The 22,914-nt window shown below is 51.0% G+C and overlaps 1 long non-coding RNA gene across 2 annotated transcripts in view; it reads left to right on the forward strand.

Moving 5' to 3' along the window:
* The first annotated feature begins 995 nt into the window (after nt 1–995).
* Nucleotides 996–22,914, forward strand: part of LOC311523920 — a 100,262-nt gene continuing 78,343 nt past the window's right edge. For both annotated transcript variants that reach the window (XR_014712451.1, XR_014712452.1), the window contains exons 1-2: nt 996–1,195; nt 5,863–9,220. This is a non-coding gene — a long non-coding RNA (uncharacterized lncRNA). The remainder of the gene's footprint in view (nt 1,196–5,862; nt 9,221–22,914) is intronic.

Raw genomic sequence — 22,914 nt, forward strand, 5'->3', positions numbered from 1 at the left:
GGGGGCCTCTTGTCCTATGCAAGGATCTCTTACGTTGACCCTAGGGAGAGGTCTCTTCCCCCATCCCATAGATGGATTCTCACCCACCCCAGTCCCACTATTCCTGTGCACTTGCCGATGACCTTGCTCAGAATCCTCTATGACAGTATAGGTGGGCCTGAAGCATCCATGCTTTCCCCTAGAGAGGGATTCTCAGCCCTCCCCAGTCCCTACGCACGAGTACCTGTAGAGTCCCCCTGCTTCCCCGCAGAGGGAGGGTGGGGTCCTTAGTTTTTCCGAGCTAAAGGATCACCCTGCATAGAGCCCCCTGGTGCCCACCAATATCCCCTGCGCAGCCCCCGAAACAGGGGTCTCTATAGTCCCTTTGCTGCCACCGGCTGGCCACCTGGCGGGAGAAGCGCACGCGCAGTAAGTTCCCACAGGCGCGACCCCGGCGGCATCCCCTCCCCCTTGTCAAGCCAGAGGCCTGCTGAGCGCCTATTGGTCCGGGCGGCGGAGGGGCGGAGCAGAACACACCAGTAGCGAACGCGGCCGTGCGTTTAGAAGCAGGGTGAGGCAGGTGCGAGTGGGCCTCCTGCGGGGCTCGCTACGCCCCGTTCGCAGCGAGGGGAGAGGCGCGCTGGGAGGGGTCAGACCAATTGATGCGCTCCCCGGGGTACCCCCCTCTGAGCTCCCCCCCGCCAGGTGGCTGAGCCCGGGCTACCCGCCCTCTGAGCCCGCCCCCCCCCCCCCCGGCCAGGTGGCTGAGCCCGGGCTACCCGCCCTCTGAGCCCGCCCCCCCCCCGGCCAGGTGGCTGAGCCCGGGCTACCCGCCCTCTGACCCCGCCCCCCCCCGGCCAGGTGGCTGAGCCCGGGCTACCCGCCCTCTGAGCCCCGCCCCCCTCCGCGCCAGGTGGCTGAGCCCGGGCTACCCGCCCTCTGAGCCCCGCCCCCCCCGGCCAGGTGGCTGAGCCCGGGCTACCCGCCCTCTGACCCCGCCCCCCCCCCGCCAGGTGGCTGAGCCCGGGCTACCCGCCCTGTGAGGAGGCCCCGCTTCCCCAGTGGGCGCCGGCGCTCTGGCTGACCAGACCCCTCTGTCTCCGGCGAGAGACACGCTCTGCGCTGCGGGGACAGAGCCTGGCCACAGGGTCCCGGCCTGGGGCTCGGTCCCGGGGGAGCCGCTTTGGCCGTTGGAATTCTCCCTTCGGAGCAGGAGGTAGGTGAGGTCCCAGCTGCCATTGGACCAACTTCCCGGGGGGAGACACGCGGTGGAGCGCGCACCTCTCGCTCCCTGCCGCCCGGACCTGCCCGTGCCGGGGGGGGACAATGGCAAAGTTTGGCTCGCAGACTCTGCTCCCCCCCCACCCCAGCGGAAAGCAGCGGCCTCCCAGCTGTTGCTCCTACGTGGGGGGCGCAGCTCGGAGGCGCCGGCTGCTGGGGGGGGGGGCGAGCATGTGGCCGAGCGGTGCCAGCAAACCCTGGCAGAAATCTGTGGGGGGGGGCACCTGACCGTAACTCGTCCCCCATCACCTCTGCTGGCATCGCTCGGGGAGGTGGATGAAGGGCAGCGGCGGGAGAGCCGCCCCTGCAGCCCCGCTGAGTGGCCAGGCTGAAGTGCTGCCGCGGGGCAGCTGCAGCGGCTCCGTGTCGAGATCGGGGAGGCCGGACCTGACTCCGGTGTGACTTGAGGGGCTCAGAATTCGCTCTGTTTCCCTTCCGATGTGAAGGCGAATAAGGAAGGAAACCCTGTTACCTGATCACAGCTCCTGGGTTGCCTGTGATCCTGGGACTGCCCTAAGGAATCCAGGTAAACCGCAATCGGTCGAGGTACTTATCCGGCCCCGCCGCCGCAGTCTCTGTGCACCTCGTGATTCTATCGCTGCACTGCTTGTGAGGTGGGGAAGTGTTGTTCTTCCTTGATAGGGGCCCTGGGAAATTAAATGACGAGCCCAGGGTCACCTAGGGAACTTGGCCCAGATTCTTAAAGGTATTTAGGCACTTAACTCGCATTGAAATCAGTGGGAGTTAAGCATCTAAACACCTTTGAGGTCCGATCTGGGCCTCTGTGGTTGAGTTAGGAATAGAACCAATGACTTCCCAGGCTCAGTTCAGTACCCTACCTACTAGACCTTCCTTTTCTCCCACTTGAAATGAAGCCAGCAGTTACACCGGGCCTCCCCGGGGGCTAACTTTTATACATGTGCATGTTTTTTCAGTCGCACATGGATCATGGGTGTGATTTAAATCCACAGCCAAGACCTGTCCTGCTTAACTACAGGCATAAACTACCCAAGGATACAGGTCCCAGTTCCTCCTTGTATTGGTGGTGTCCTGGAAATGAGCTGATCTGTCCCTGCTACCTCTACTTTATGGCTGTTGTGGCCTCCCAAGAGCTGGTGGGGAAAGGGGAGGCGCCTGGGGTATTATTTAAGTTGGGATTCTCCCTATGGGGATGAGGTAATTCAGTCTTTGGCAGCAGGGGAATAGCGGCAGGAGCTCTGAAAGACGACGATCCTGGTGAGTGCCCACAGAGATGTGTGGAAAGGGGACTATTCTGGCTGTAGTTGTTGGGACCTGTCTATTGTTTGTTAAGCTCCTGTGTCTGTCTCATTTATGGCTAATTTTAGCCCTTCCCTTTGGGTGATTTAGGTTTCCTTTTTGGGGGGAGGGGCGGACAGAGAGAAGTGTGCCAAGAATAAATGGTTAGTGCCAACAGTGTATTTCGCATTGGCAAAAGTAAACAAGAGTAGGGCCAGGTGCACGCTACAGACTTACATCGGCATAACTGCGTTGCTCAGGGATGTGAAAAATCCGCTGCAGCCGTGGCACCAACAGGCGCGCAGCAGCGTAGCTGCTGTTTGTCTGCAGGAGAGAGCTCTCCCGCAGACCCAGCAATTCCACCCCCAAGGAGCAGCAGCAGCAGCTCCTGCACACACCCCGCTGTTCACACGGGCGCTTTTCATAGTTAAACTTCTGTTTTTCCTGAGCGTTGGTGGGGTTTTTTTTGTTTTTGTTTTGTTAACACCCCAGAAAGACAAGTTCCAGAGTAGACAAAGCCTCGGAGTTTCACTGCTTGCTAAGTACAAGGTGGAATAGATTGTTTAGCGTAGTTAGCACATTTCAAGGGCCCCTTCAAGGTGAAGTGGCCTGTTAACACTCCTCCCGTCACAGGAAAGAAAGTAAAGGGGCGGAGGAGAAAGCAGTTGGGGGAGGCTGTTAGTGGTTTACAGATTGTAGTAAATAAACCATCAACCCAGTATCTTTGTTTGGTCCAGGATTTTTAGTGTCTAGCAAAGTTATGAATTTCAACTCCCAGGCCCATCTTTTTGAAAATGTTGTGCAGGTTTCCTTTGAGGATGAGGGCTGATAGATCACATACAAGAGTGATTGTTCTGTGAGAAGAAAAGGAGTACTTGTGGCACCCACAGATGATGTGGGGTTCTTGTCCTTTCATTTTCCTGTTCATTTGTGAGCATAGTGATTCTCTGGTTTCACCCACATAGTTGTTGTTGGGGCATTTAGTGCACTGGATGAGGTAAACCACATGTTGTGATTGGAATTGGCATGTGTAGGACCCATGGATCTTGAAAGGTGTGTTGTGGAGTGTGTTGATCATTGTAGCAGTGGAGATGTGTCTGCAGGTTTTGCATCTGGTGCTGCTGTGAGTTGGTGTGTCCTGGTCTGTGGGGAGCTTGCTTCTGATGATGAGCTTGGAGAGATTAGGGGTTGTTTTGAAGGCCAGAAGTGGGGGTTCAGGAAAGATTTCTTTCAGGATGGTGTTTCTATCAAGTATGGGTTTTAGTTGTTTGTTACCCCATATGGGTTGCAGTGTAGGGTGTAGTAGGTGACCACTAGGGGTGTGCGGTCGGTGGGGGTTTTATTTCTGTATTGAAGCACGTTTCCTTGGTGTATCTGGGTGGCCCATTCCATGATGCGATGTACTTCTGTGGTGGGGTGTCCCCCTTTGGCGAAGGCGGTTTTGCGTGTGTTAAGGTGCCTGTCCCGGACTGTCTCCTCAGAGCATATTCTGTGGTATCTGAGTGCCTGCCAGTAGACAACAGATTGCTTGGTGTGTTCTGGGGTGATTTCCGGATCTGTGAAGATAGGTGTGGTGGTCCGTGGGTTTCCTCTCTGTAGTTGTCTGTAGGGTTCCGAGTGTTGGCAAACACTGTCCTCTGTGTGTACTTGCTTGTCCAAAGGGGAGTGGGTGGGGTGGCACCAGTGGGTTTCGGAGTTCAGAGAGAAAAGGAGTTCTTGTGGCACCTTAGAGACTAACCAATTTATTTGAGCATGAGCTTTCGTGAGTGAGCTGTAGCTCACGAAAGCTCATGCTCAAATAAATTGGTTAGTCTCTAAGGTGCCACAAGTACTCCTTTTCTTTTTGCGAATACATCCTAACACGGCTGTTACTCTGAAAGGAGTTCAGAGAATATCCGGTGTGTGGGGCTCTTGGCACCTTGCAGGATCAAGGCCTTTGAGTGTATTTGTAATGTAAGGAGAGTGTTCTTGTTGGTCAGAGGGACATTTCTGCAGGTTATCAAATGGAACACACTTCTGTGTAGACCTGAGTAATGGGGTTGGGGGGAGGGGGAGAAACTTACCTGTGGGCAACTTATTCCACCGTTGCCCATTCTGAGGCTTCTCCCACCTTTCTGTCGACAGCTGGTACTGGCCACAGTTGGAGACAGGGCTAGTGGAATTGCAGGGAACTCCTTTGTATTGTTTTTGTGTAAAGTCAAAGAAGCAGCTTGGAGGAAAGGGACCTGAGAGCCCTCTGTGGCTATTCGGCTGCAGAGAAGCCAGTGGACTGACTGGTTTCACTTCTCAGAAGTTATTAGCAGGTAGCAAGGAATGTTTGAAAGCCACTCAACTGCATGCAAAGCTCAATAAAGACTCTTCTAGTTGTTCTCTGAACCTAAGTGGGAGTGGGACCACATGTTTGGGTTTCAGAGGGGTTGTTCTGTTTAGGGGACAACTGAACTATTTTGTTCTTAGGTAAAAGATCAGTGACTGGTGGGTGCCGGTGCCCTGCGTAACTATACAGGAAGATCACCACAGCATTCCCTCCCATCCCCCCCAAGTGCAGAAGGTGTTACTCACCTAATTTTTCTAATCTGGAAAAGTCTGATATCTAGTTTTATGTCCCCCTGCCCCGCTCAAAGGAGCCGGGGGAACAGACTAAGGTCTGTGGAGCAAAGGCTGCTTCTCAAGCTATGTCTGTGCTGTGCCTGACACAATGGATCCGTAACCTCAACTGGGTTCCCAGGTGCTACTGTCCTATTAATATTAATACTACTACTAATAAAGGCTCCAACCCCGTAACTCTGCTCGCCTACCTCTTTCCTGCCTGTAGTCTTTGTTGTAGAACTTGAATCCTTGGTGCCACGGAGCTCCTTGGCCCCCACTGACTCTGGGAGGGGAAGATGCAGAAATCTAAAATTAACATATGCGCTTGGAACAATGCTGGTCTTTCAGACTCTGCAAGTGTGAGAATACTTCCCTTATCAATAGTGCTTTTCAACCAGTCATCTGGTATCAGTCCGGCTCCGTGAGATGGAACAGGATCTAGCTCCTGTCTTTGGTACTTAGTGGATCCCCATTACAATAGTATTTGAGCCCCTCGCAATCTGCAGGGCCTGGCTGTTGTTCCCTCTTTACAGGTGGGGAACTGAGGCACAGGGAAGCGAAGCGACTTACCGAAGGTAACAAAGGGAGTCTGTGGTGGAGCAGGGAACTGCACCCAGATCTCCTAAATCACAGGCTGGTGCCCCACCGCAGCTCTGCATCTTACAAAGAGAGACACCACACCCTAAGCCAACACACAGCTCAATTTTTTTTTTCCTCTTTTTCTCTCCTCCCCCGCCCCCCGTTCCTCACTGGTAGTTTCCCGGAGGGGACGTACGCCGTTCCTGGAGGTACCGCAGTACCAGGTCGATGTGTGGCGTGGATGGAGCAAGCTCCTATTCCGTCTCCCTGGCAGAGCAGAGCTCAGTACATCCGGAAAGGTGCATATTTTGCACAATGCCATGTGTTCCAGTTGTTTGTTCCTATCTCCTGAATCTACCACCCTGTGACTTTCTGTGGCGCATGCAGGAGAAGATCCCCATAACAGAAAAGAGAAGTCAGGTTCCGTTTCCACTGCCTTATCGTGTGATGTGCTGGAGAGCTGCTTATCCCTGTTCCTGCGCGGCATGCGCTCTGAATATAAATCTGTCACTGGGGAAATTAGAATCCAAAGAGCTTCTGAGGGGCAGGTCTGCTGTAGCTCTGTGAAGAAGAGACCGAGACTGTTAAGACTCTGGGGGTTCCCAGTTTGATATTTAAGTATTGGAAAATGTGCCATTTATTGGGGAGGGGCTGTCATCTCAAAGGTTCCTTTGCCTTTCCCTCCCTTCCTTTCGCTGCCTCTCAGACTAGGTAAAGCTGCAACAATAGATTCCTACATTTTAAGGGCAGCAGGGACAATGGGATCATTTGATCTGACTGCCTGTGTAACGCAGGCCATAGAATTTCATCCATTTTCCCCTGTACGGAGCCAAGTAACGTGTTGGACTACGTTGGCATGCAGGCCTGATGGCTGGAGAGAGGGAGAATACAACACTGCCCTCAGCAGTTTCTTCCAGTGGGGCACCAGTGAACATGCCAAAGCTATCAACTCCGTCACTTGGGAGCCCTGCAGCTTTAGGTGCTTGTCTGCATGGGAATAGTTCCTGCCATGGCCATAGCAGAATAGCTTTGGAAGCGGAGTAGTCATTTTTGGGAATAAAGTTGTTTTTATTTGGAACGGTGTCCGGGGGTTATACTGGAAGAGCTACAGCGCAGTGCTTACTCTGCTTCTAGGAGGCCAGTCAATTCCCCCATGTAGACAAGCCTTTAGACTGCAGGTTTTGTGGGTCCCAACAGCCAGCTCTGCTCAGTCTCCAGAGCTCACTTCATTTTGGCAGCTTTCTCTTTCTCTTTCTCCCTCCCTCCCCCGTTGGGGCGATGGAGCTCTGGCGCCACCTGCTGGTCCTGATTTCAAAGCTGGAGGGGGAAACAACTCTCGAGCCCCTGAGCCCTGGTCTACGGTTCCAGCGTATGTTGCTATAAAATGCATTGCCTGAGCGACGCATTATATCGACCTAGCCCCCCGCTCACCCCCCCAGTGTAGACTGGTTTCTCCTAGGGAGAGAGCTATCGCCTCTCTGGGAGGGGAAGCACCTATGCTGACGGGAGAAGCTCTTTCAGTGGCACAGGTAGCCTCTCCACTAAATGCTTCAGGGGCCCAGCTGCAGCGCTGTAAGTGTGAGCACCTGCCTGGGATAAATCAATTGCCACAAACCAGCCTTTCCCAGAAGAAACAACGAGGAGTCCTTGTGGCACCTTAGAGACGAAAACATTTATTTGGGCTCACTTCATCAGATGCAAGGAGTGAAAAATACAGTAGGCGGGTATAAATATACAGCCCATGAAAAGATGGGGGGGTGGGGGGGGGAGTCAGGGCTAACGAGGCCAATTCCCAACAGTTGACAAGCAGGTGTGACTATCAACAGAGGGGAAATTACTTCTTGTAGTGACCCAGCCCCTCCCAGTCTTTATTCAGGCCTAATTTGATGGTGTCAAGTTTGCAAATTAATTCCGGCGCTGCAGTTTCTCGTTGACTCCTCTTTGTTTTGCTGATGCAGACTCACAGGGCTACCCCTCTGAAACCTTTCACAGAAGAGTAACACTGAGCCCTTCACAGGTGTAAAGCACCTCACAAACACTGCACTCCTCCGAGAGGAGGTAAATAGTTTAATCTTCGCTCTGCAGAGCAATTTGAAAGGGGCAGCCACCTGAAGTGTCCTGTCCCAAGCCACATCGTAGGAACCAGAAGTTAAATATGAGTGTTTTGAACGTCTGTTACAGAGGATGGGGCCCCTGGGTGCAGTACCACACCTGCTGCCTTCACTTGAGCTTACAAACCGAAACACATAGACCGGGTCTGTTGGGTGGGGAGAAGAATAGGACCTGTCTATATAATCATAATGCAATTTTTTTTATATATATAATATTGAAGGTCACATGTATATAAAGAAGTGTCTCCCTGATAAACCCTTATTCATGCCTCCTCCTGTTGAAAGTACTCACTGCGCAAAGTAGAGTCCCAGCTTTTGAAATAATTCTCTAGTAACACCTCACCTCACCTCTCTGGACTCACAAAATTACAACAGAAATTTTGATAAATAAGCCAAGAGACTGAGTGCTTGAGAATAAAACTGTTGTCAAGAGCGGTTTACAGGGCAGAGTTCAACTGAGTCTATTTTTCAACCACAATAGTCTCCCCAGGGGGGAGGTGCACCGTTCCTGGAGGTACTGCAATACCAGGTCGATGCGTGGAGTGGATGGAGCAAGCTCCTATTCCATCTCCCTGTTTCAAAAATCCATTTAATATATAGTCCTCAGATAGAGGACGTATCAGATATTAAACTGATAAGAACAGATACTACACTTGATCTTAGCCAAAAGGCCGAGAAGCGATACTTTTTCGTTCAACAATTATGCAGCCCTCCCATTCCTACAGCTCTCTACATGACGGTGACAGATGCCGCTGAGCGCCACTAACGCCATAGTAATTCTTTGACCACTTCAAATCTAATCCTACTTCCTTTGCCTTAGCGCTCCCTTTTTACCAGTCAAAGCAAACCGCCTCCTGCCTGAAAATTCAGCTTCAAAACGAATAAATTCCTCCAGCTTGTTAGCTGTCGCCTTGTCACTCGTTTCTCTGCCTGAAAGATACTCTCTATTTGCATGAAGCCGGCCCCTTCGCTGCAACGTGCTGACGACATCGGGTTGCTAACCCTATCGTTGCAAGTTTAGACTCGGTGCCCTGCTTGCGCCCCCTGCAGCACACGTGACTCAAGCAATTTTTTTTTTTACATTCATGGTTGATGCAGCAAACCCCGAAATGCCAGAACTGTCAACTGCCAAGCCTAGATGTCCTGGGGCTCAGCCCTGGGAAGCCCTGGCACGAATTAAGCCCTGATATTTACCCTGCTCAAGTGTCTGAGCCTGAACACCCGACGCCAACAAGTCTGTAGTCCCAGCACAGAAGAGAGACAATTTAGCGAAAGAGAGGTTTGTGTCTTGGTGTAAAGGGCACAAGGCAGGATGGGAGGCGCTGCAAGATTATTGCTCTTCGCTCCGCACAGCTGAGGGATGATGGTCATTCTGCAGATAACAGGCAGGCTATTACTGAGGGAGGGTCAGACCGGATCTGTAGGTAAGCCCTCTGTGTCTTTTTGTTCTGTGTTGGAACCATGGGGGCCTCCTCCCTCACTGGGGCTCCCAGGCACCCAAGGAATAAATAAATAAGCAAAACCAGTATTTTAGTACTCCACATAAAAGTAATTGAAACAGAGTTTGGGTTGCATTTCACTGAGGCTACGTCAGTAAAACGTTTGTTGGTCAGGCGTGTGAAAAAAACACCGTCCCCCCGACATACGTTTCCCAGACAGAAGCACCGGTGTGGCCAGCGCGGGGGCGGTGGGAGACGCGCGCCCGCCCGCACAGCTAGTGCCGCTCAGTGGAAAGGTCTCGGGGGCACTCGAATCAGGTTGTCATGGTCTTAACCTGCCTCCGCACTTTGCAAACACGGTCGTGTCTGACACGGTGTCACATTAGCTGACGTGCGCAAGAAAGAGAACTTTGGTTTTGTTGCCTGGAAAAAAAAATCAAGTCGGCAGCTGATTACCGCACATGCGCAGCAGATGCACCAGGTTAAAAAGCCCTAACCCAAGACAAGCTTGTGGACCGCGTCAACTTTAGGGCGCCAGCCCAATAAACCCACGTGCGGGCAGCGGGCTGAGCGGCGGGCGGCCGGGACCCGGCAGGCAGGAGCCTGCCCTTAAAACTCCTGCCCGCCCCGGCCCGCTCTTTTCCGCCCCCCACCCCAGTCCCCTGCCGCGGCAGGGCGAACAAGCTTGGTCCTGCCGGCTGCTGCGGCAGGGCAGGCAAGCTCCCCTCTTCCCCCCGCGGGCTGGCTTCCCGCCCCGCCTCCCCTCCCTCCAGGCCCCCGATCAGCGGATGGCCCTTGCCAGGGAGGGGGAGCCGCAGCGCGCTCCCTGCTCCGGGGAGGAGGCGGAGAAGAGTCGGGGACTGGGCCTTGGGGAAGGGGGGTTGGAATCAGGGCATACCCCCTCCAGCCCCCTGCCGTGAGCCCTCTGCTCTGACCCCTGCACCCCCCACGACCCCAGCCCTGACTCCAGCGCCCTGCACACATACCCAGCCCCCCCGTCCTGACTCCTGCACCCGCACACAGCCCCAGCCCCAGCGTGCCCTGACTCTTGCACCCCCCACATTTCCACCCCCACCCTGAGCACCAAATGGAAGCTCCTGTACCCCCCCACCACACATTCCCACTTGCACCCCTCGCACCAAATGGGAGCTGCCCAGGTGAGCACTCCACACCCAAACCTCCTGCCCCAACCCTGAGCCCCCTCCCTCATTCTAGCTCCTGGCCAGACCCTACTCCCCAAACCCCCAGCCTCCTCCTTCACCTCCAGCCCTGCCTGTGCTCAGTGCACTCCCACCCTCAGCTCAGTGCAGAGAGAGAGAGGAACAGAATGGGCTAGAACCAGGGAGAAGGTAGGTACCCACTCTGTGCGGGCAGGGCCGGGAGCCCAGACCGGAAGCGGGCTGAGCGGGGCCGACACCTGGGATCCTGGCTGGCAGGAGCCGGCGGACGGAACTCCAGACCGCAGTCCACCTTGGACTTGCGTGTTTTTGCTTTATTTTGCTTGGTGACTTACTTTGTTCTGTCTGTTATTACTTGAAACCACTTAAATCCTACTTTTTATAATTAATAAAATCACTTTTGTTTATCAATGAACTCTAAATTAAAGTGAGTAAATGAAGACTAGGCACACCACTTCTGAAAGGTTGCCGACCCCTCATCTAGGCCATTGAATTTTAAAGTTACTCACATGCCTAAGCATCTACAAGAAAGAGGGATATTTAAACACCAACATTAGAAAAATGAACCACCAAAAATATGGCCTGGTTTTTTTATTTTTATTTATTTATTTTTTTTTTTACAGAACATTGCTTGGAAGATGGGAAACATTCACAGAATTACAGGTTTCAGAGTAGCAGCCGTGTTAGTCTGTATTCGCAAAAAGAAAAGGAGTACTAGTGGCACCTTAGAGACTAACCAATTTATTTGAGCATAACCTTTGGTGAGCTATATAATTATAATGAGAACTATAGGCCCGCAAATCTTGATTGAGATCGTGCCTGGAGCAGATCAGTCATCAGATGTTGCTTTTAAAAATGCCTTCAGCTGTAATGTCTACAGCTGTTGAACTTCAATCCAGGCACTTTATATATAAAAGCAAAACCTCAAAAAAAGGGAAATCTGGACAAAATCTTCAGAAGTTGGGGATCCAAAAATGAAGGTACTCAAAAATAAGTGGACTCTTGGCGGAATTGCCAACAGTTGAATTCAAAGGGTGAGGAGTTAAATTCTAATGGGCCTTGACCCTGCAATTTGAGTTCAGCTGTTGGCCAATAATATTTCAGGGCAGCTGGGCAATTCTGCCACGTGTCCACTTTTTTTTGGGTACCTTCGTTTTTGGATGACCCACAAAGCTGGAACACATCCTCAATGTCCTTCCCAAACTGCATTTTGATCTGTTAACTCTTACTCCTGGGGCAATTCTGCACCACTGCGCAATGCAGAATTTGCGTAGAAATTAATGTTAGGTGCAAAATTTCCTTCCCCTTCCTCCCCCCAAGAAATGGGCTGCAGAGCCCTCCACTAGGGCGCACGGGACCCAGCAGAGCCCACCTTGCAAATAGAAGTCAGTGCCAGGGGAGGGAACTGCAGGGTTCTGGGCAGCAGAGGAGGGGGTGCGGGTGTCTGGGCTGGGGGGGCCCTGCAGCTGGGCTTTGGTGGGGTGGGGGTTTGAGTATCTGGGCTGGAGGTTGCCCTGCAGTTGGGCTCTGCGGGAAGAGGGTGTGGGTGCATGGCCCCCACGCTGGGCTCTGCTGGGGAGGGTGAAGAGAAACAGAAGCTGGTTTGTCATAGGGGTTTCCTTCCTGGGGGAATTTGTGTGTGTGTGGATTGTGGCAGACATAGTTGCCGACAGGTATTTTGAAATCAATTACAAAATAAGTGACTCTGGTGTGATTCTATAGTGTTATTCGCAAAAAGAAAAGGAGTACTTGTGGCACCTTAGAGACTAACCAGTTTATTTGAGCATAAGCTTTCGTGAGCTACAGCTCACTTCATCGGATGCATACTGTGGAAAGTTTAGAAGATCTTATTATATACACACAAAGCATGAAAAAATACCTCCTCCCACCCCACTCTCCTGCTGGTAATAGCTTATCTAAAGTGATCACTCTCCTTACAATGTGTATGATAATCAAGTTGGGCCATTTCCAGCACAAATCCAGGACAAGGAGTAATGGTCTCAAGTTGCAGTGGGGGAGGTTTAGGTTGGATATTAGGAAAAAAATTTTCACTAGGAGGGTGGTGAAACACTGGAATGCGTTGCCTAGGGAGGTGGTGGAATCTCCTTCCTTAGAAGTTTTTAAGGTCAGGCTTGACAAAGCTCTGGCTGGGATGATTTAATTGGGGATGGGTCCTGCTTTTGAGCAGGGGGTTGGACTAGATGACCTACTGAGGTCCCTTCCAACCCTGATATTCTATGATTCAGCCACCAGGTTAGCCGTGACATTATCGGGGATAGTGTTCTTGACGGCTTGTAGTCCATCTTTGTGTGGAATGTTGGTGTAGAGGGCTTCTACATCCATAGTGGCCAGGATGGTGTTATCAGGAAGATCACCGATGGATTGTCGTTTCCTCAGGAAGTCAGTGGTGTCTCGAAGGTAGCTGGGAGTGCTGGTAGCGTAGGGCCTGAGGAGGGAGTCTACATAGCCAGACAATCCTGTCAGGGTGCCAATGCCTGAGATGATGGGGCGCCCAGGATTTCCAGGTTTATGGATCTTGGGTAGTAGATAGCATATATCCCAGGTCAGGGTTCCAGGGGTGTGTCTGTGCGGATTTGATCTTGTGCTTTTTCAGGGAGTTTCTTGAGCAAATGCTGTAGTTTCTTTTGGTAACTCTCAGTGGGATCAGAGGGTAAGGGCTTTTAGAAAGTGATGTCAGCCTTTTTGATTATGATGTCAGAGCTGACATCATATACTTGACAAATCAGATGTCAAGAATTATAACATTCATAAACCAGTCGGAGAACACTTCAATTTCTCTGGTCACGCAATCACAGACATGAAGGTCGCTATCTTAAAACAAAAAAACTTCAAATCCAGACTCCAGCGAGAAACTGCTGAATTGGAATTCATTTGCAAATTGGATACTATTAATTTAGGCTTAAATAGAGACTGGGAGTGGCTAAGTCATTATGCAAGGTAGCCTATTTCCTCTTGTTTTTTCCTACCCTCCCCCCCCCAGATGTTCTGGTTTAACTTGGATTTAAACTTGGAGAGTGGTCAGTTTGGATGAGCTATTACCAGCAGGAGAGTGAGTTTGTGTGTGTATGGGGGTGGGGGGGATGTGAGAAAACCTGGATTTGTGCTGGAAATGGCCCACCTTAATTATGCACATTGTAGGGAGAATGGTCACTTTGGATGAGCTATTACCAGCAGGAGAGTGAGTTTGTGTGTGTGGTTTTTGGGAGGGGGGTGAGGGGGTGAGAGAACCTGGATTTGTGCAGGAAATGGCCCAACTTGATTATCATGCACATTGTGTAAAGAGTTGTCACTTTGGATGGGCTATCACCAGCAGGAGAGTGAATTTGTGTGGGGGGGTGGAGGGTGAGAAAACCTGGATTTGTGCTGGAAATGGCCCACCTGATGATCACTTTAGATAAGCTATTACCAGCAGGACAGTGGGGTGGGAGAAGGTATTTTTTCATATTCTCTGTGTATAAATAAAGCCTGCTGCAGTTTCCACGGCATGCATCCGATGAAGTGAGCTGTAGCTCACGAAAGCTCATGCTCAAATAAATTGGTTAGTCTCTAAGGTGCCACAAGTACTCCTTTTCTTTTTGCGATGTCAGAGTTGTTTCTGAGGCTGTGGATGGCATTGTGTTCCGCACGGCTGAGGTTATGGGGCAAGTGATGCTGCTTTTCCACAATTTCAGCCCGTGCACGTTGGCAGAAGCACTCTATGTAGAAGTCCAGTCTGCTGTTTCGACCTTCAGGAGGAGTCCACCTAGAATCCTTCTTTTTGTAGTGCTGGTAGGGAGGTCTCTGTGGATTAGTATGTTGTTCAGAGGTGTGTTGGAAATATTCCTTGAGTCGGAGATGTCGAAAATAGGATTCCAGGTCACCACAGAACTGTATCATGTTCGTGGGGGTGGAGGGGCAGAAGGAGAGGCCCCGAGATAGGACAGCTGCTTCTGCTGGGCTGAGAGTATAGTTGGATAGGTTAACAATATTGCTGGGTGGGTTGAGGGAACCATTGCTGTAGCCCTTGTGGCATGTAGTAGTTTAGAAAGTTTAGTGTCCTTTTTCTTTTGTAGAGAAGCAAAGTGTGTGTTGTAAATGGCTTGTCTAGTTTTAGTAAAGTCCAGCCACGAGGAAGTTTGTGTGGAAGGTTGTTTTTTTATGAGAGTATCCATTTTTGAGAGCTCATTCTTTATCTTTCCCTGTTTGCTGTAGAGGATGTTGATCACGTGATTCCGCAGTTTCTTAGAGAGCGTGTGGCACAAGCTGTCAGCATAGTCTGTGTGGTATGTAGATTGTAATGGATTTTTTACCTTCAGTCCTTTTGGTACGATGTCCATCTGTTTGCATTTGGAAAGGAAGATGATGTCTGTCTGTATCTGTACAAGTTTTTTCAGGCAGTTGATAGATTTCCACTCCATACGGCTAACTGCAGTGCCTTGCGTAATGACAGGTTACCTGTCATTATAGTGTTATTCTGACTAATAAAATATGCAGAATTTTAAAATATGTGTGCAGACAGCGAGAACATATTTATACACACCCTCCTTCTATTTATATTATAAATACACTCAAAGGCCTTGATCCTGCAAGGTGCCAAAAGCCCCACCCACCTGATATTCTCTGAACTCCAAAACCCACTGGTGCCACCCCACCCACTCCCCTTTGGACAAGCAAGTACACGCATAGGACAGTGTTTGCCAATGCTTGGCGCTTGGTACTGGGGTACTGCTGTGCCCACTTAATTCTCCATTTGTGCTGTCTGTCACTAGCAAAGCATTGTGAGAATCAGCAAACCCCACACCCAGCTGTATTGCTCTGAATGCTCCCAGAGGCACTCACAAATCACACAGATAAAAGCACCAGCCAATTCCTCCCAGCTTTACAGTCTAGAGCTGTACCATCTTGCCCTGGTCAGAAGCCTGACCGGAGTATGTTTATTACCATACTTCCCTCAATGTGGAGAAGACATGCACTACTAGCCTTTGTAACCTGAGCTGAGATTTCCCAAGCACTTCAAGCAAAACACACTGTTTTAGGTCAACTATAAAACAGGTTGATAAACTACAGAAAGATAGATTTTAAGTGATTACAAGTGGTAGGCATAAAAGGTCAGAGATAGTTACCAAAGAAAATAAAAGATAAGCACACAACCTTATTACACTAGGCAGTATTTAGATCAAGCAATTTTCTCACCCCAATGACTGTTACAGTTCTTAATACACAAATTTCTCTTTTTAACCTGGGACCAGTCTCCTCAGTTGAAGTCTTCTGTCTTTCTGGCATTTTTGTTGCTTCTAATGTAGATGGGGAAAGAGAAAGGCAAAAAGCATGATGCCACTGTCCCTATTTTATATCCTCGGTCCATGTGCTTAGATGGCACTTGCGCAGACATGTCCTGGTGGGCTTTGTTGAGTCACAGGGTTGAGCAATTCCCCTAGTGTGATCTTGTGCAACTGAGTCATAGAGTTAAGCGGTTCCCATTGTGTGGTGCTTGCACAATTGTCATTGAATTGTCAACCTCTTGATTACTCCTCCCCTGTTGATTAATGGCCGTTTAACACCCTCCTGGGAGTGGTTCATCACCTAGCAGGAGAGACTCCCAAACGTATTTCAGTAACAACCCTACAGCTAAATCCCATAACTTCATACACACTAATGATGTACATATTTGGACAGAACAACGGGTATCAGCAGATTGTGACCTTTCATATGATATCTTACATGGCATGCTTCTTATGAAATATCACAATCACGCATGAATGATGAATATGGGGGTCAGAGGGTGCTATTTTGAGGTACACAGTGTTACAGTGGGTGAAACCAGGGAATCACTATGCTCTCAAATGAACTCATACAAGAAGATAATAAGACAAGAACACCACATTACCTATGTGTGAGCACTTCTCGCAGAGCAATCACTTTTGTATGTGATCTATCAGCCCTCATCCTCAAAGGAAACGTTCACAACACTTTCAAAAGATGGACCTGGGAGTTTAAATTCATAACTTTGCTAGACACTAAAACTCATAGACTGAATAAAGATATTAGATTTATTGTTTATTTACAACAATCTGTAAACCACTCACAACCTCCCGCAACTGCTTTCTTCTCTGCAGGGGTGAAAGTAACTTAAAAGTCTTACCGGTACAGGGGCCTGGCTCTGGGCCCCTGGAAGGGGTGGGGTCACAGGCAGAATGGGCGAGGCTGGGCACACTGCTGACTCATATCCAGTTTCTCGTCCACTGTCACCCCTAGGTCCTTTTCCGCAGAACTGCTGCCTAGCCATTCGGTCCCTAGTCTGTAGCTGTGCATTGGGTTCTTCCGTCCTAAGTGCAGGACCCTGCACTTATCCTTATTGAACCTCATCAGATTTCTTTTGGCCCAATCCTCCAATTTGTCTAGGTCCCTCTGTATCCTATCCCTGCCCTCCAGCGTATCTACCACTCCTCCCAGTTTAGTATCATCCGGAAATTTGCTGAGAGTGCAATCCACACCATCCTCCAGATCATTTATGAAGATATTGAACAAAACCGGCCCCAGGACCGACCCCTGGGGCACTCCACTTGACACCGGCTGCCAACTAGACATGGAGCCATTGATCACTACCCGTTGAGCCCGACAATCTAGCCAACTTTCTACCCACCTTATAGTGCATTCATCCAGCCCATACTTCTTTAACTTGCTGACAAGAATACTGTGGGAGATCCCCCCCCCCCCCCCCCCGCCAGGTGGCTGAGCCCGGGCTACCCGCCCTCTGAGCCCGCCCCCCCCCCCGCCAGGTGGCTGAGCCCGGGCTACCCGCCCTCTGAGCCCGCCCCCCCCCCCGGCCAGGTGGCTGAGCCCGGGCTACCCGCCCTCTGACCCCGCCCCCCCCGCCAGGTGGCTGAGCCCGGGCTACCCGCCCTCTGACCCCCCCCCCCCCCCCCCGCCAGGTGGCTGAGCCCGGGCTACCCGCCCTGTGAGGAGGCCCCGCTTCCCCAGTGGGCGCCGGCGCTCTGGCTGACCAGACCCCTCTGTCTCCGGCGAGAGACACGCTCTGCGCTGCGGGGACAGAGCCTGGCCACAGGGTCCCGGCCTGGGGCTCGGTCCCGGGGGAGCCGCTTTGGCCGTTGGAATTCTCCCTTCGGAGCAGGAGGTAGGTGAGGTCCCAGCTGCCATTGGACCAACTTCCCGGGGGGAGACACGCGGTGGAGCGCGCACCTCTCGCTCCCTGCCGCCCGGACCTGCCCGTGCCGGGGGGGGACAATGGCAAAGTTTGGCTCGCAGACTCTGCTCCCCCACCCCCCCCCAGCGGAAAGCAGCGGCCTCCCAGCTGTTGCTCCTACGTGGGGGGCGCAGCTCGGAGGCGCCGGCTGCTGGGGGGGGGGGCGAGCATGTGGCCGAGCGGTGCCAGCAAACCCTGGCAGAAATCTGTGGGGGGGGGCACCTGACCGTAACTCGTCCCCCATCACCTCTGCTGGCATCGCTCGGGGAGGTGGATGAAGGGCAGCGGCGGGAGAGCCGCCCCTGCCGCCCCGCTGAGTGGCCAGGCTGAAGTGCTGCCGCGGGGCAGCTGCAGCGGCTCCGTGTCGAGATCGGGGAGGCCGGACCTGACTCCGGTGTGACTTGAGGGGCTCAGAATTCGCTCTGTTTCCCTTCCGATGTGAAGGCGAATAAGGAAGGAAACCCTGTTACCTGATCACAGCTCCTGGGTTGCCTGTGATCCTGGGACTGCCCTAAGGAATCCAGGTAAACCGCAATCGGTCGAGGTACTTATCCGGCCCCGCCGCCGCAGTCTCTGTGCACCTCGTGATTCTATCGCTGCACTGCTTGTGAGGTGGGGAAGTGTTGTTCTTCCTTGATAGGGGCCCTGGGAAATTAAATGACGAGCCCAGGGTCACCTAGGGAACTTGGCCCAGATTCTTAAAGGTATTTAGGCACTTAACTCGCATTGAAATCAGTGGGAGTTAAGCATCTAAACACCTTTGAGGTCCGATCTGGGCCTCTGTGGTTGAGTTAGGAATAGAACCAATGACTTCCCAGGCTCAGTTCAGTACCCTACCTACTAGACCTTCCTTTTCTCCCACTTGAAATGAAGCCAGCAGTTACACCGGGCCTCCCCGGGGGCTAACTTTTATACATGTGCATGTTTTTTCAGTCGCACATGGATCATGGGTGTGATTTAAATCCACAGCCAAGACCTGTCCTGCTTAACTACAGGCATAAACTACCCAAGGATACAGGTCCCAGTTCCTCCTTGTATTGGTGGTGTCCTGGAAATGAGCTGATCTGTCCCTGCTACCTCTACTTTATGGCTGTTGTGGCCTCCCAAGAGCTGGTGGGGAAAGGGGAGGCGCCTGGGGTATTATTTAAGTTGGGATTCTCCCTATGGGGATGAGGTAATTCAGTCTTTGGCAGCAGGGGAGTAGCGGCAGGAGCTCAGAAAGACGACGATCCTGGTGAGTGCCCACAGAGATGTGTGGAAAGGGGACTATTCTGGCTGTAGTTGTTGGGACCTGTCTATTGTTTGTTAAGCTCCTGTGTCTGTCTCATTTATGGCTAATTTTAGCCCTTCCCTTTGGGTGATTTAGGTTTCCTTTTTGGGGGGAGGGGCGGACAGAGAGAAGTGTGCCAAGAATAAATGGTTAGTGCCAACAGTGTATTTCGCATTGGCAAAAGTAAACAAGAGTAGGGCCAGGTGCACGCTACAGACTTACATCGGCATAACTGCGTTGCTCAGGGATGTGAAAAATCCGCTGCAGCCGTGGCACCAACAGGCGCGCAGCGTAGCTGCTGTTTGTCTGCAGGAGAGAGCTCTCCCGCAGACCCAGCAATTCCATCCCCAAGGAGCAGCAGCAGCAGCTCCTGCACACACCCCGCTGTTCACACAGGTGCTTTTCATAGTTAAACTTCTGTTTTTCCTGAGCGTTGGTGGGTTTTTTTTGTTTAGCGTAGTTAGCACATTTCAAGGGCCCCTTCAAGGTGAAGTGGCCTGTTAACACTCCTCCCGTCACAGGAAAGAAAGTAAAGGGGCGGAGGAGAAAGCAGTTGGGGGAGGCTGTTAGTGGTTTACAGATTGTAGTAAATAAACCATCAACCCAGTATCTTTGTTCGGTCCAGGATTTTTAGTGTCTAGCAAAGTTATGAATTTCAACTCCCAGGCCCATCTTTTTGAAAATGTTGTGCAGGTTTCCTTTGAGGATGAGGGCTGATAGATCACATACAAGAGTGATTGTTCTGTGAGAAGTGCTCACCCACCGATGATGTGGTGGTCTTGTCCTTTCGTTTTCCTGTTCATTTGTGAGCATAGTGATTCTCTGGTTTCACCCACATAGTTGTTGTTGGGGCATTTAGTGCACTGGATGAGGTAAACCACATGTTGTGATTGGAATTGGCATGTGTAGGACCCATGGATCTTGAAAGGTGTGTTGTGGAGTGTGTTGATCATTGTAGCAGTGGAGATGTGTCTGCAGGTTTTGCGTCTGGTGCTGCTGTGAGTTGGTGTGTCCTGGTCTGTGGGGAGCTTGCTTCTCATGATGAGCTTGGAGAGATTAGGGGTTGTTTTGAAGGCCAGAAGTGGGGGTTCAGGAAAGATTTCTTTCAAGATGGGGTTTCTATCAAGTATGGGTTTTAGTTGTTTGTTACCCCATATGGGTTGCAGTGTAGGGTGTAGTAGGTGACCACTAGGGGTGTGCGGTCGGTGGGGGTTTTATTTCTGTATTGAAGCACGTTTCCTTGGTGTATCTGGGTGGCCCATTCCATGATGCGATGTACTTCTGTGGTGGGGTGTCCCCCTTTGGCGAAGGCGGTTTTGCGTGTGTTAAGGTGCCTGTCCCGGACTGTCTCCTCAGAGCATATTCTGTGGTATCTGAGTGCCTGCCAGTAGACAACAGATTGCTTGGTGTGTTCTGGGGTGATTTCCGGATCTGTGAAGATAGGTGTGGTGGTCCGTGGGTTTCCTCTCTGTAGTTGTCTGTAGGGTTCTGAGCGTTGGCAAACACTGTCCTCTGTGTGTACTTGCTTGTCCAAAGGGGAGTGGGTGGGGTGGCAATCCTACGCTAAACAATCTATTCCACCAATATTCCATATTGATATATTGATGACATCTTCATCATCTGGACCCATGGAAAAGAAGCCCTTGAGGAATTCCACCATGATTTCAACAATTTCCATCCCACCACCAACCTCAGCCTGGTCCAGTCCACACAAGAAATCCACTTCCTGGACACTACAGTGCTAATAAACAATGGTCACAAACACCACCCTATACCGGAAACCTACTGACCGCTATTCCTACCTGCATGCCTCCAGCTTTCACCCTGACCACACCACACGATCCATCGTCTACAGCCAAGCTCTGCGATACAACCGCATTTGCTCCAACCCCTCAGACAGAGACAAACACCTACAAGATCTCTGTCAAGCTTTCTTATAACTACAATACCCACCTGCAGAAGTAAAGAAACAGATTGATAGAGCCAGAAGAGTTCCCAGAAGTTACCTACTACAGGACAGGCCTAACAAAGAAAATAACAGAACGCCACTAGCCGTCACCTTCAGCCCCCAACTAAAACCCCTCCAACGCATTATTAAGGATCTACAACCTATCCTAAAGGATGACCCAACACTCTCACAAATCTTGGGAGACAGGCCAGTCCTTGCCTACAGACAGCCCCGCAACCTGAAGCAAATACTCACCAACAACCACATACCATACAACAGAACCACTAACCCAGGAACTTATCCTTGCAACAAAGCCCGTTGCCAATTGTGCCCACATCTATTCAGGGGACACCATCACAGGGCCTAATAACATCAGCCACACTATCAGAGGCTCGTATACCTGCACATCCACCAATGTGATATATGCCATCATGTGCCAGCAATGCCCCTCTGCCATGTACATTGGTCAAACTGGACAGTCTCTACGTAAAAGAATAAATGGACACAAATCAGATGTCAAGAATTATAACATTCATAAACCAGTCGGAGAACACTTCAATCTCTCTGGTCACGCAATCACAGACATGAAGGTCGCTATCTTAAAACAAAAAAACTTCAAATCCAGACTCCAGCGAGAAACTGCTGAATTGGAATTCATTTGCAAATTGGATACTATTAATTTAGGCTTAAATAGAGACTGGGAGTGGCTAAGTCATTATGCAAGGTAGCCTATTTCCTCTTGTTTTTTCCTACCCCCCCCCCCCCCAGATGTTCTGGTTTAACTTGGGTTTAAACTTGGAGAGTGGTCAGTTTGGATGAGCTATTACCAGCAGGAGAGTGAGTCTGTGTGTGTATGGGGGTGGGGGGGGATGTGAGAAAACCTGGATTTGTGCTGGAAATGGCCCACCTTAATTATGCACATTGTAGGGAGAATGGTCACTTTGGATGAGCTATTACCAGCAGGAGAGTGAGTTTGTGTGTGTGGTTTTTGGGAGGGGGGTGAGGGGGTGAGAGAACCTGGATTTGTGCAGGAAATGGCCCAACTTGATTATCATGCACATTGTGTAAAGAGTTGTCACTTTGGATGGGCTATCACCAGCAGGAGAGTGAATTTGTGTTGGGGGGTGGAGGGTGAGAAAACCTGGATTTGTGCTGGAAATGGCCCACCTGATGATCACTTTAGATAAGCTATTACCAGCTGGACAGTGGGGTGGGAGGAGGTATTTTTTCATATTCTCTGTGTATATATAAAGTCTGCTACAGTTTCTATGGCATGCATCCGATGAAGTGAGCTGTAGCTCACGAAAGCTCATGCTCAAATAAATTGGTTAGTCTCTAAGGTGCCACAAGTACTCCTTTTTTTTTTTGTCATCTCAAAGGTTCCTTTGCCTTTCCCTCCCTTCCTTTTGCTGCCTCTCAGACAAGGTAAAGCTGCAACAATGGATTCCTAGATTTTAAGGGCAGCAGGGACAATGGGATCATTTGATCTGACCACCTGTGTAACACAGGTCATAGAATTTCATCCATTTTCCCCTGTACGGAGCCAAGTAACGTGTTGGACTATGTTGGCATGCAGGCCTGATGGCTGGAGAGAGGGAGAATACAACACTGCCCTCAGCAGTTTCTTCCAGTGGGGCACCAGTGAACATGCCAAAGCTATCAACTCCATCACGTGGGAGCCCTGCAGCTTTAGGTGCTTGCCTGCATGGGAATAGTTCCTGCCATGGCCATAGCGGAATAGCTTTGGAAGCGGAGTAGTCATTTTTGGGAATAAAGTTGTTTTTATTTGGAACAGTGTCCCCGTGTCCGGGGGTTATACTGGAAGAGCTACAGCGCAGTGCTTACTCTGCTTCTAGGTGGCCAGTCAATTCCTCCATGTAGACAAGCCTTTAGACTGCAGGTTTTGTGGGTCCCAACTGCCAGCTCTGCTCAGTCTCCAGAGCTCACTTCATTTTGGCAGCGCGCGTGCTCGCTCTTCTCTCTCCCCCTCCCCCCCCGGGTTGGGGCTGTGGAGCTCTGGCGCCACCTGCTGGTTCTGATTTCAAAGCTTGGTGGAAAAACAAAAAACTGCAAGGGAGG

Source organism: Lepidochelys olivacea (assembly GCF_965140295.1).
Source record: "Lepidochelys olivacea isolate rLepOli2 genome assembly, chromosome: 7".
Lineage (NCBI taxonomy): Eukaryota > Metazoa > Chordata > Testudines > Cheloniidae > Lepidochelys > Lepidochelys olivacea.